This window comes from Helianthus annuus, chromosome 3 (genome assembly GCF_002127325.2).
Source record: "Helianthus annuus cultivar XRQ/B chromosome 3, HanXRQr2.0-SUNRISE, whole genome shotgun sequence".
NCBI lineage: Eukaryota > Viridiplantae > Streptophyta > Magnoliopsida > Asterales > Asteraceae > Helianthus > Helianthus annuus.
Window position 1 is genome coordinate 153736225 of NC_035435.2, and position 13304 is coordinate 153749528.

Below are 13304 nucleotides of genomic sequence, written 5' to 3' on the forward strand. Positions count from 1 at the left end.
GGATTTCTGTCCCGCGGCTCCTGGAACGGGTCAAACCGGGCCGGGGGCCGTGACAAACAACCTCCACACAACCACACCACCACCTTCGCATAACCACCACTGCACTGCACCTCTGTACCAAACCAACCACTGTCCTTACTTAGCCAGAATCTGACATTTCATCCCCCAACCCCAAACCCCCTCTTTCACCCTTCGGATCTGAGTACAAACGTCGCCGCATCAGATTAAGTACTGTAACATCCAGGAAATTCGTCAAATGAATATTTAGACGAAACGACTACCCGAATTTATCTAATGATCCGTTGACGGGTTTAAAGCGCGTAATCTTTTCAGGTCAATAAAAGCTTTTCTTGGTTTAAATATGTTAAGGGACCCAAGTGTTATTATTGAAAGACGATATGAATACTTTGGAAACAACTTGTGATGTTATTAGGTTACTGTTGTAATTGATCAGTTCCCGAACTTTTGAGTGTAGTTCTTTAGAATTCGAATTAACTGGTGAATGGAAATGGAATCATGGTTTGGGTGTCATGGTATGCATCCCCATGGCAAAAATAAATAAATTAATGATGGTGATGCTTGTCTGCCAAATCTAAGGTGTAAGGGGCACTCCTCTAAGTGGGGAGTGACCTCTCTTACCCACAGCCAATCAGCACGCGCCACGTCAACTCCCCACACCCTCAATTTGATGGCGGCACTCCTCACTTGGGGGACTTTGTTTTTTTATTTATTTAATTAAGTAAATATCGTTCAAAAAATCAATTTGATGTGTGGTGAACCAATGCCGCTCCCCACTCCCCGCTTAGCCTCCCCGAGGGGTCGGCGGCGGTATTCCCGAGCGGGGAACTCACTCACCGCACCCCTCCCCGCAGACGCCCCGTTCACCCTAATAAAAAGCATGATCGCGTGATGATGGGAACTCATGGGATTTTGTTGTTGTTTGAGATGCACGCATGCATGGGGTTATGCAAATTGATAAAGCAAATTACTGTACGAGGTGGTCAAGGTTTGGAAAATAAAAATAAAAATAAAAATAAATACTCCCTCCGTCCCACTAAAAGTGTCATATTTTGAATTTTCAAAGTCTTTATTTATAAACTTTGACCTTAAATAATTTTGTTTGTGTTAGATAATACTTGATGAAAGTTATATGGTTTGAGTGTGTTTTACAAGTGTTTTTATTGGGTTAATTTTCATCAAGTTTTATATAACACAAAAATATATAATTAAAGTCAAAGTTTATAAATAAAGACTTTGAAAATTCAAAATATGACACTTTTAGTGGGACGGAGGTAGTAATAAGTATGGTGAAGATGTTGACTATAGTAATGTGCATGGGGAAGTGTCATGGGTATCATTATAATAATCTCTGTAGAAAATTTAAGACGCACACATGATGGTGATGATCATCTTATGCATAGTGGCGGACTCAGGATTTTTGGACAATGGGGTCCCATTTTTCCGGTGTTCAAATTTTTGGGATCGGTCGTTGTTCGGGTCAGGTCGAGAAACATAATAGAAAACAATATCATAACTAAATTACAAGTTTCATTTACTACACATTCAGGTAAATATAGGTGAGAAAAAATTGAAATAGAAAAAAAAAATAGAGTGATTAATTTAAAATCAGGTTTAAAAAAAACACAAAAAAAAGAAACAAACAAGTATCGAACCCTGGACCTTTTGTGTAAACAAGGGGGTTTACCACTGCACCAGGCTCACTCTCATTATTATGGGGTCCATAGAAAATTTTATATACCGCTTCTACTATTTTTTTTTTAAAAAGATTGGGGTCCGAGGACCCCGTTCCACTTAACATGGGTCCGCCCCTGGTTATGCATGAGATATGTGTTGTGGGTGATAGGGTTGGTTATGTGTGGCAGCTAGTGACTCGCTAACTGAGTGGAGTTAGATGTGGTGTTGTTGAAAGACTGAGTCTTAGGGGTAGGGGTGGTCATCACTCACTCACAACTTCCAATCAAGTTTATCAACAATTATTCCATCACTAGTGATGGATTTTAGTGGAAATGGTCATCACTTGTGATGGAATTCTATCACACACAATTTTTTTTATTTTTTTAAAATTATAAATTAACAATGAAACACTAAAATTACAAATTATAAATTTCATTTAAATTAAAACATACTAGTTAAATTAAATGTAACACCCCAAAAGTAATTATAGCTAAAATACCATATGATAAAAAAATGATGGTTTAACATAAGCCAATTAAAGAAAACTAGAGGGACTAATTCAGCAAAAGTGGGAAACTTGGTTTTTTAGTAAAATAAATAAAAGTCAAAAAAATCACACACACACATACGTGCGTGGGTGTGTGCGACCAGAGGAAAAACCCTAGTTCTTGATCTTGTCCATCAAATTCAACCTTTAAATCACATGATTCTGATTTGCATGTTGCTGAATTAGAGTGCCTAACACCTTCTATTCATAAGGTATGTTGGGAATTAATGCATACTTGTGTATTGAGTTCTTGATGAAGTTATGATGCATGATTGAGTAATAATCTGCTGAAATTATGTTAAAAATAGTATAATCTACATAATTTCAAGTAAGGTTTTGATAAATATGAGTAGAATATTTGCTATGACTAAGTAATCGGTTGAAGGTACAAGTAGAAGCAATTGGGTTTTTGATGTATAATCAAACTCATGAAATCTGAAAGTGAATAATGATGTTTAAAACAAGTTACAATCAGAAATTAGATGTAAAAAGGGCATAGTAAACATTCTACTTGTTAATTAGGGGTTTTTGTGGTTACAAGACTTCAATAACAAGAATAATATGACTAGTTGTAAATCATGCACATAAGATGCTCGATAAAATGCCTAAAAGAAATTTGTAGACACAAATTGTGGTGTTTGGCTAAGTTAACAAGCTTAAGTCATGAGCCGAAAGGTTCTAATGATAATTGGCTTGTATATTTTAGGCAACACGAGTGAGGCGTCGGGAAGTCAAGCTGGTGCGGACACTCGCTTAAAAGGGAAGCTTTGAGGTACGTGGCTAACGCTTCGACAATATTGATAATTTAGTTTTCATTGTTAATGTTTGCTAGTTATGAACAATATAGGGTTGTAGTGGTTTGGTTGCTTGAATGAGGGACTTCATGATGGCAAACCAAACGGGTTATCAATGGTGGGTACAAACCGGGTAACAGGAGTACCTTATCCGTAGACCATAAACCCGGGTGTCGGGTAATGGGAAGAATAGTATTAAACACGCAAACCGGTAATGGGAGCGTGGGTGTTGAAACAAGGGACCCAAAACGGGTCATACTTGTTGCAAAGAAATGTCCCGTATTGCGCTTTGATGTCTTAAAAGTGCAAAAATTGGAATAAACGGGTCAAAACAACAAAACAGCAAAATATGCAGAAGCTACCGTAAGTTACGGTAGCTGCCGTAACTTACGGTAGAGGATGATCTGTTACGGTGGTTCTTTACTGATTTACGGCAGGCCATAGATGCCCAGTGGCCACCGTAACTTACGGTGTCCACCGTAAGTTACGGTGGAGCACAACCAATTTTGTTAAACTTTGTATATTTTCATAGATTGAATCCGTTTTAAGCGTACTTTCGATTATGCGTAATTCCTAAGGATTCTAACACTAATATTTGTTAAATTTTCCAGCTTCAAACATGTCAAGTGAACGGATGATGATCAATTCAAGGCTCACGAACCGAACACATTCAAGAAGTAGTTCCGCAACTTTTTATCTTAGTTAAACATTAGTGAAACCTTTGTAATAGAAGGAATACTTATGTATCCTATTATCGTTTTTGGAAGATTGATAAACTAGTATGTAGTAAGTTTAAATTAATATTAATGTTTTGTTTTAAATTGATCATGAACATTCTTATCTTGCTGGTAAGAATTAGTATAATTAAAATTAGAGTGTTATAAGTTGGTATTCAGAGCTAAGGTTAAGGAGAAATGTGTTCGGTTTAAGGCTTGATCAACATCCGGTAAGAATTTATTTAAAGCAAATTTAATTTAAAAGGATTAAAAAGGATAATAATTTATTGTGTATGGGAGGAGTATAGTAATATACTCGAACCCGGGAAGTACACTTAGTATAAACGGTAAGGCAAAGTTATATACTTGGCCGAATAACGAGTACGAAGTCTCATGTAAGGCATGAGAGTGATTGAACAAGATTATTTATCTTTTAATATTTCAGTAAGAAGATGTCGGGAGGTGCTAGTGACAATGTCCTATCCCTCACTACCGACGAGTTGAAAGAGAAGATTGCCGAGGAAGTCGGAAGGGCAATTGAAGTTAGCCTACCAAGATTTGTGGAAAGGATGCAAAACACCTTACTTTCGACTATGGAGGAAAAGATTGGTGAATTAAGAGAAGACCTTACCAATGATAGAGGCAAGGCTAAAGAAAAGAAAGGTTGTTCTTACAACAAGTTTATGGCGTATAAACCCCCGATCTTCAATGGAGAGGTAGATCCAATTGCTTGTCAAAGGTGGATAAGTGATATCGAGGGTGTTTTCGAACGAACGCATTGTGATGAAAGTGATTTCGTGGCTTATGGAACTGGCCAACTTAGAGCCCAAGCCAAGGATTGGTGGGACAACCTCAGAAACGAAAGGGGTGTTGAAGCAATAAGGGCAATGACTTGGGAAGATTTCAAAACACCATTCCTCAAACATCATAGCCCCAAGGCAGTGATAAATAAGATAAAGGAGGAATTCATGCAATTAAGGCAAAAGGGTGAAACCGTTGATAAAATTACGGGGATGTTCATGGATAAGCTCAAGTTTTGTGATGACTTGGTCAAAACTGAAGAACAGAAAATCTATTACTATCACACCATGCTTAGGGCTGAATATAGGGAGTTCATGACTCCCTCACATTATGAAAGCCTCACTGATATAATCAATGCGGCGCGGGAACACGAGATTGAACTAAAAAGGCAAGTCGAAAGAGGTGAGAGAAGGGCCTTGGATGAAAACCCGAGTCCCGCAAAGAAGCCAAAGGTAGCTGAATCTTCAAAGAAAGGAAGTGCAAAAGGAGGTTCTCCGAGTTGCAAAACATGTGGACGCACTCATAAGGGTGAATGTTACTTCAAAAACAAACCTTGCGTGGCATGTGGCAAGATGGGGCATGGGGTTGCAAATTGCCCAGACAAAGTAACGGTGTGCTATAAATGTTACCAACCGGGTCATAAAAAGTCAGAATGTCCGGAATTGATGGGAAAGAAAGAGAGTGCCGACTCTAGGGATGAAACCCCAAAAGCTAAGGCAAGGTCGTTCCAAATCACTGCTGCTGAAGCAAAAATGGAACCCGACGTAGTTACAGGTATATTTACTGTAAATTCGATCCTTGCACGTGTTTTATTTGATACGGGTGCGAATAAGTCTTTTGTTTCACATAGATTGATTCAAAACCCCTTGTTTACATTAACGAAATTACCTATGCCAATGGAAGTAGAAGTAGGTAATAACAAAAGTTTCATTGTTTGTGATGTATGTTGGGAATGCAAATTGAATATCGATGGCGAGGAATACTCCATTGATTTAATACCCATGTCCATGGGTGAATTTCAAGTGGTCGTTGGAATGGATTGGCTACCACGCTACCATGCTAAGGTGATATGCCTACGTAAGGAGATACACCTAACGTCTCCGAGCGGAAGGCGTGTCATCATCTATGGGGAGAAAGCTTGTAATCCCATGATATGCTCGATGGTAGAAGCCCGCAAGTTTATACTACATGGGTGTAAGGCATATTTAACTTACGTACGCGATGTGGAAAAAGAAACGCCAAGGATTGAAGACGTACCTGTGGTGCGTGAATTCGAAGACGTCTTTCCCGAGGATCTTCCGGGAATGCCACCGGAGCGCGAAATAGAGTTCGGGATTGAACTGACTCCGGGTGCTAAACCAGTAGCTAAGGCACCTTATAGATTGGCACCGTCGGAACTGCAGGAATTAATGTCCCAGTTACAAGATTTACTTGAAAAGGGATTCATTCGGCCTAGCGTGTCTCCATGGGGAGCCCCAGTGCTATTTGTAAAGAAGAAGGACGGGAGCATGCGGATGTGTATTGATTACCGGGAGTTAAATAAACTCACGGTAAAGAATCGATACCCACTCCCGAGAATCGACGACTTATTTGATCAATTACAAGGCGCTAGCTGGTTTTCAAAAATCGATTTGAGATCGGGTTACCACCAATTAAGAGTAAAGGAAAACGATGTACCAAAAACGGCATTCCGAACACGATATGGACATTTCGAATTCCTTGTGATGTCTTTCGGATTAACGAATGCGCCCGCGGCTTTCATGGACCTCATGAACCGGGTTTGCAAGCCGATGCTCGATAGATCGGTGATTGTCTTTATAGACGACATCCTCGTTTATTCAAGAAACGAGGCGGAGCACGCTAACCATTTACGAGAAGTATTGGAGGTATTAAGGCGGGAAAGATTATATGCGAAATTCTCAAAATGCGCCTTCTGGTTACGAGAGGTGCAATTCTTAGGGCACGTCATAAGTGCCGAGGGAATATTGGTGGATCCGTCGAAGGTGGAAGCGGTGTCAAAATGGAGCCCTCCAAAGAATCCATCCGAAATTAGAAGTTTCTTGGGGTTGGCAGGTTACTATCGGAGATTCATTCAGGATTTCTCCAAAATCGCATCGCCATCGACCAAATTGACCCGCAAGAATGAGAAGTTCGTCTGGGGGAGCGATCAAGAAAAGGCATTTCAGACATTAAAAGAAAAGTTAACTTGTGACCGGTGTTGACTTTACCGGATGGTACGGAGGATATGGTAGTGTATTCGGATGCATCACACCTAGGCCTTGGGTGCGTGCTAATGCAAAGGGGAAGGGTGATCGCATATGCCTCTAGACAACTTAAGCCGCACGAAACAAAGTACCCGACTCATGATCTTGAGTTGGCGGCCGTGGTCTTTGCCTTGAAAATCTGGAGGCATTACTTGTATGGTGTGAAAAGTACTATTTTCACTGACCATAAGAGTTTGAAGTACTTCTTCGATCAGAAGGAGTTAAACATGAGGCAGAGACGTTGGTTAGAAGTGGTGAAAGACTACGACTGCGAGATCCACTATCACCCCGGAAAGGCTAATGTGGTGGCAGATGCCCTTAGCCGAAAGGATGAATGCGCTCCAATTCGAGTGCGGTCTATGCAGTTGGTAGTAACTTCAGGCTTGCTTGAGCGAATCCGAGAAGCCCAAACCAAAGCGGTAAGGGAAGAAAATTAGAAGAAAGAACGTATAAAAGGGATGGTAAAAGACCTCACGGAAGGAAGTAATGGGATGAAATACCGGAATGATAGGATTTGGGTCCCAAACACATGTGGTGTGAAGAGACTCCTGCTTGACGAGGCTCATAAGTCTCGCTATTCAATCCATCCCGGAGCGACTAAGATGTATAGAGATTTGAAGCAAAGCTATTGGTGGCCGGGGATGAAAAGGGGTGTGGTTAAATATGTGGAGAAGTGTTTGACTTGTTTACAGGTCAAAGCGGAGCATCAGAAACCATACGGTAAGTTGCAACCATTAGACATTCCAGTTTGGAAGTGGGAACAAATTACAATGGACCTGCTAACCAAACTGCCCAGAACCAGCCGTGGATTTGATGCCATTTGGGTAATTGTGGATAGACTAACCAAAAGTGCCCATTTCATCCCTATCCGGGAAACCTATACGTCAGAAAAGATGTCGGAAGTGTACACTAATGAGATAATAGCACGCCACGGAGTGCCGGTATCCATCGTGTCCGATAGGGATACCCGGTTCACTTCAAGTTTTTGGTGCGATTTCCAAAAGCAAATGGGAACTAAATTGTTCATTAGCACCGCGTACCATCCTCAAACGGATGGTCAAAGTGAAAGAACAATACAAACTTTGGAAGATATGTTATGGGCGTGCATTATTGACTTCGAGGGTAGTTGGGATATTCACCTGCCGTTGGTTGAATTTTCATATAATAACAGTTACCACGCAAGCATCGGTATGGCTCCGTATGAGATGCTATACGGTAGGAAGTGCCGAACTCCGGTATGTTGGGGTGAGGTTGGTCCGCGTGAACTTGCACATAAGGATATAGTCGGACACACGAATAAAAAGATTGACATAGTCCGAGCTCACCTAAAAGCGGCTCAAGATCGACAAAAGGTGTATGCAGACAAACGAAGAAGACCAATTAAGTTTCAAGTTGGTGATAAGGTGATGCTGAAGGTATCACCATGGAAAGGAATAATCCGGTTTAGATAAAGGGGAAAGTTAAGCCCAAGGTTTATTGGGCCTTTCAGAATCATCGAGCGGGTCGGTAGGGTGGCATACCGTCTCGAACTGCCTGCGGAGTTGAGTGGGATACACAGCACGTTCCATGTATCACATCTCCGGACATGTCTAGCTGACGAAACCGCGTATATCCACTACGACGACATTGAGGTGGATAATAGTCTCAACTACGCGGTGAGACCAATTGCGATTCTAGACCGTAAGGTGAAAAGCTTGAGAAACAAGGTGATTAATCAAGTAAAGATCAAATGGGAACACCAGAAGGGATCAGACACCACTTGGGAGTCTGAAGAGGAAATGAGACGACTCTACCCTACACTTTTCGGTACGTGTATGCATTATAAGTTATATACGTAAAGTGGTTTCGGGGACGAAACCCTCTTTAAGGGGGGTGGACTTGTAACACCCGAAAAGTAATTATAGCTAAAATACCATATGATAAAAAAATGATGGTTTAACATAAGCCAATTAAAGAAAACTAGAGGGACTAATTCAGTAAAAGTGGGAAACTTGGTTTTTTAGTAAAATAAATAAAAGTCAAAAAAATCACACACACACATACGTGCGTGGGTGTGTGCGACCAGAGGAAGAAATCAGGGATTAAAACCCTAGTTCTTGATCTTGTCCATCAAATTCAACCTTTAAATCACATGATTCTGATTTGCATGTTGCTGAATTAGAGTGCCTAACACCTTCTCTTCATAAGGTATGTTGGGAATTAATGCATACTTCTGTATTGAGTTCTTGATGAAGTTATGATGCATGATTGAGTAATAATCTGCTGAAATTATGTTAAAAATAGTATAATCTACATAATTTCAAGTAAGGTTTTGATAAATATGAGTAGAATATTTGCTATGACTAAGTAATCGGTTGAAGGTACAAGTAGAAGCAATTGGGTTTTGATGTATAATCAAACTCATGAAATCTGAAAGTGAATAATGATGTTTAAAACAAGTTACAATCAGAAATTAGATGTAAAAAGGGCATAGACGACTCTAACCTACACTTTTCGGTACGTGTATGCATTATAAGTTATATACGTAAAGTGGTTTCGGGGACGAAACCCTCTTTAAGGGGGGTGGACTTGTAACACCCCAAAAGTAATTATAGCTAAAATACCATATGATAAAAAAATGATGGTTTAACATAAGCCAATTAAAGAAAACTAGAGGGACTAATTCAGCAAAAGTGGGAAACTTGGTTTTTTAGTAAAATAAATAAAAGTCAAAAAAATCACACACACACATACGTGCGTGGGTGTGTGCGACCAGAGGAAGAAATCAGGGATTAAAACCCTAGTTCTTGATCTTGTCCATCAAATTCAACCTTTAAATCACATGATTCTGATTTGCATGTTGCTGAATTAGAGTGCCTAACACCTTCTCTTCATAAGGTATGTTGGGAATTAATGCATACTTGTGTATTGAGTTCTTGATGAAGTTATGATGCATGATTGAGTAATAATCTGCTGAAATTATGTTAAAAATAGAATAATCTACATAATTTCAAGTAAGGTTTTGATAAATATGAGTAGAATATTTGCTATGACTAAGTAATCGGTTGAAGGTACAAGTAGAAGCAATTGGGTTTTTGATGTATAATCAAACTCATGAAATCTGAAAGTGAATAATGATGTTTAAAACAAGTTACAATCAGAAATTAGATGTAAAAAGGGCATAGTAAACATTCTACTTGTTAATTAGGGGTTTTTGTGGTTACAAGACTTCAATAACAAGAATAATATGACTAGTTGTAAATCATGCACATAAGATGCTCGATAAAATGCCTAAAAGAAATTTGTAGACACAAATTGTGGTGTTTGGCTAAGTTAACAAGCTTAAGTCATGAGCCGAAAGGTTCTAATGATAATTGGCTTGTATATTTTAGGCAACACGAGTGAGGCGTCGGGAAGTCAAGCTGGTGCGGACACTCGCTTAAAAGGGAAGCTTTGAGGTACGTGGCTAACGCTTCGACAATATTGATAATTTAGTATTCATTGTTAATGTTTGCTAGTTATGAACAATATAGGGTTGTAGTGGTTTGGTTGCTTGAATGAGGGACTTCATGATGGCAAACCAAACGGGTTATCAATGGTGGGTACAAACCGGGTAACAGGAGTACCTTATCCGTAGACCATAAACCCGGGTGTCGGGTAATGGGAAGAATAGTATTAAACACGCAAACCGGTAATGGGAGTGTGGGTGTTGAAACAAGGGACCCAAAATGGGTCATACTTGTTGCAAAGAAATGTCCCGTATTGCGCTTTGATGTCTTAAAAGTACAAAAATTGGAATAAACGGGTCAAAACAGCAAAATATGCAGAAGCTACCGTAAGTTACGGTAGCTACCGTAACTTACGGTAGAGGATGATCTGTTACGGTGGTTCTTTACTGATTTACGGCAGGCCATAGATGCCCAGTGGCCACCGTAACTTACGGTGAGTTACGGTGGAGCACAGCCAATTTTGTTAAACTTTGTATATTTTCATAGATTGAATCCGTTTTAAGCGTACTTTCGATTATGCGTAATTCCTAAGGATTCTAACACTAATATTTGTTAAATTTTCCAGCTTCAAACATGTCAAGTGAACGGATGATGATCAATTCAAGGCTCACGAACCGAACACATTCAAGAAGTAGTTCCGCAACTTTTTGTCTTAGTTAAACATTAGTGAAACCTTTGTAATAGAAGGAATACTTATGTATCCTATTATCATTTCTGGAAGATTGATAAACTAGTATGTACTAAGTTTGAATTAATATTAATGTTTTGTTTTAAATTGATCATGAACATTCTTATCTTGCTGGTAAGAATTAGTATAATTAAAATTAGAGTGTTATATTAAACATGCTAGAAATATTTTAGACTACAATGAAAAATAAAAACATACATAAAGAAACTCTACTCCTCGTCCGAATTAGGAAATTCCAAACCTAAAGAGCATCCCTGGAAAATGCCATCTAGCCTCATGTGCGGCATAAATACGTGAGATGTCGTGTCTCGTCGGTTTACGTAAAAACTCTTTACCATACAATTTAGTGATCGCGTTACTAAAAAATGGCAGACATTCACGTGAAGTTCTGTCCGACATAGCTAAGTATTCATCAAATTGATCGGGAGGGTTACCTGTCGCAAGTTGGCGAATGGCGGGCGTGCATTTTTGTATCGGCGTGAAACTTGGTTTGCCCCTCGCATCGTAACGTTCTTGAAACCATTCTTCAGTTGCTTCGATGTCTCCAACAATCTTTAAAATAATTCTTTTGGTAAACGAAACCGATCTCTAAACGTTTCGGCATTGTAGACCGGAATCAATCAGAAATCATATGATGATGTTTCGGTTGTCCAACAAAGTGGTATCAGAGCCACTTCAAGGAATCAATCAGAAATCAAACCAAACTCTACCACTCTCCCTTGTCAACACTGCATCGATGAACAAAATGAAAGAAACAAGCGAATCCCTCGCATAAGGCTTTGTTATTATTGTCACTTACCGGGTCATCAAATCTATAACTGTAAGGCCAAAGAAAATGATGAAGCAACACAACTGTTAAAGCAGGCTATCAATGCCGGGATTAGATGACAAGAAGAAAATGTACACTGCCAAGATGAAATGATTGTCACTGGTACCGATGGTGGACAATGGGCAGAAATATGGTACGTTAATCCATCGTTTAATCATCATTTTTCGGGCAATATCAATGTTTTTAAAAGGGTAAAACATATGATGGGAGTAGAAACAAGATCTGGTATGAACAATTTTCTGTTCATAAGAGGGGTAGGATCGGTGGAAATGAAAACAGGAAATGAAACACTAAACATACAAAGTGTTTTTTATTCACCGGAAATCGACCGGAATGTACTTAGTCTTGATCAGTTAACGTTACAAGGCTACACGGTCAAAAAGTCCGGTGATTAATGTAAGATATATCCTATGTTTTCGTCACCAGTTGTAAATTCAAAAAATGAAAAAAGCGGGTTAACGAGAGAAGAGGAATTGGGTCTGTATGAAAAACGGAGATTGCAAGATCTGAAAGATGTGGATGATGAATTCAAGGAGGCATATCTGAACTCTTACTTCGAAACATTAAATGTTTCGGGTGAAGATGATAATGATTGGAATAGATTGATTTTAAAATCACTAAAATTCCATGAATTTGCTGATTGTAAGGCTTTGATTGACATGCTCGACGACCGTGAGTATGTTTTCAAATATAAAGTTGAACTTCAAAACAAGTTTGAAGAGATGGTTCGGTGGTTCCTAAATGGTTACATGGGAATCACTTCAAGACCTGTTCCTCCCTACACTACTGATCAAAAGAAAATAGACCTGTTAAGTCTATACATTCTAGTAGCAAGTGATGGTGGATACCGAGAAGTTACAACTGAAAACACATGGCCAATCATAGCAAAGGATTTAGGTTTCGGATATGAAGATGGAGATTACATGAGAATCGTATACGCCATGTACCTTGATGTTTTAGAATACTACTATAAATTCAAGACAGTTCAAGATGTGGCACAGGAGAAGGAAATGATGAATGATAATGCTGGTTCCTCTCCAGGCTGCTACAGGAGGACCAAAAGTGCAGATAAAGTTCAAGAAGGTGCTGCACGTAATGATCAGAATGATGCTGGTTCGTCTCGATGCTGTTATAGGAGGACCAGAAGTGCAGAAGATGTCCGAGAAGATGCTGCAAGGAATGATCAAGTCGGTACTGGTTCAACGCATTATGCATTATATGCTGAAAATGGATGGGCAGACAACTGGAACTTGCACAAGAGGAGGAAAAGATTTAATTTCAATCACATGAAGAAAGCGGTAGACGATGCCAACAGAAGTGTGATGCAACAGGGATTAAACATAACCAAAGTTTAAGGGGGTTGTGTTAGAAGTATAATCGTTGCATTCGTTATTAAACTTTAGTTATGTTTATTATTATTATTATTTTTCGGACATGTAAGTATTTATGACATGTAATTAGGACTTTAACTTATAAGGTTAG

General features: G+C 39.3%; 1 long non-coding RNA gene across 2 annotated transcripts; it reads left to right on the forward strand.

Annotated features, from left to right (window-relative positions):
- Positions 1 to 2924: 2924 nt before the first annotated feature.
- Positions 2925 to 10999, forward strand: LOC110928124. 2 transcript variants are annotated; one of them, XR_002586155.1, is made up of 3 exons: positions 2925 to 3014; positions 3648 to 3713; positions 10871 to 10999. It is a non-coding gene; the product is annotated as an uncharacterized LOC110928124 (long non-coding RNA). The 2 variants fall into 2 exon arrangements; XR_002586154.1 differs by lacking the exons at positions 2925 to 3014; positions 3648 to 3713 and adding exons at positions 9569 to 9694; positions 10189 to 10254.
- The last annotated feature ends 2305 nt before the right edge of the window (positions 11000 to 13304 follow it).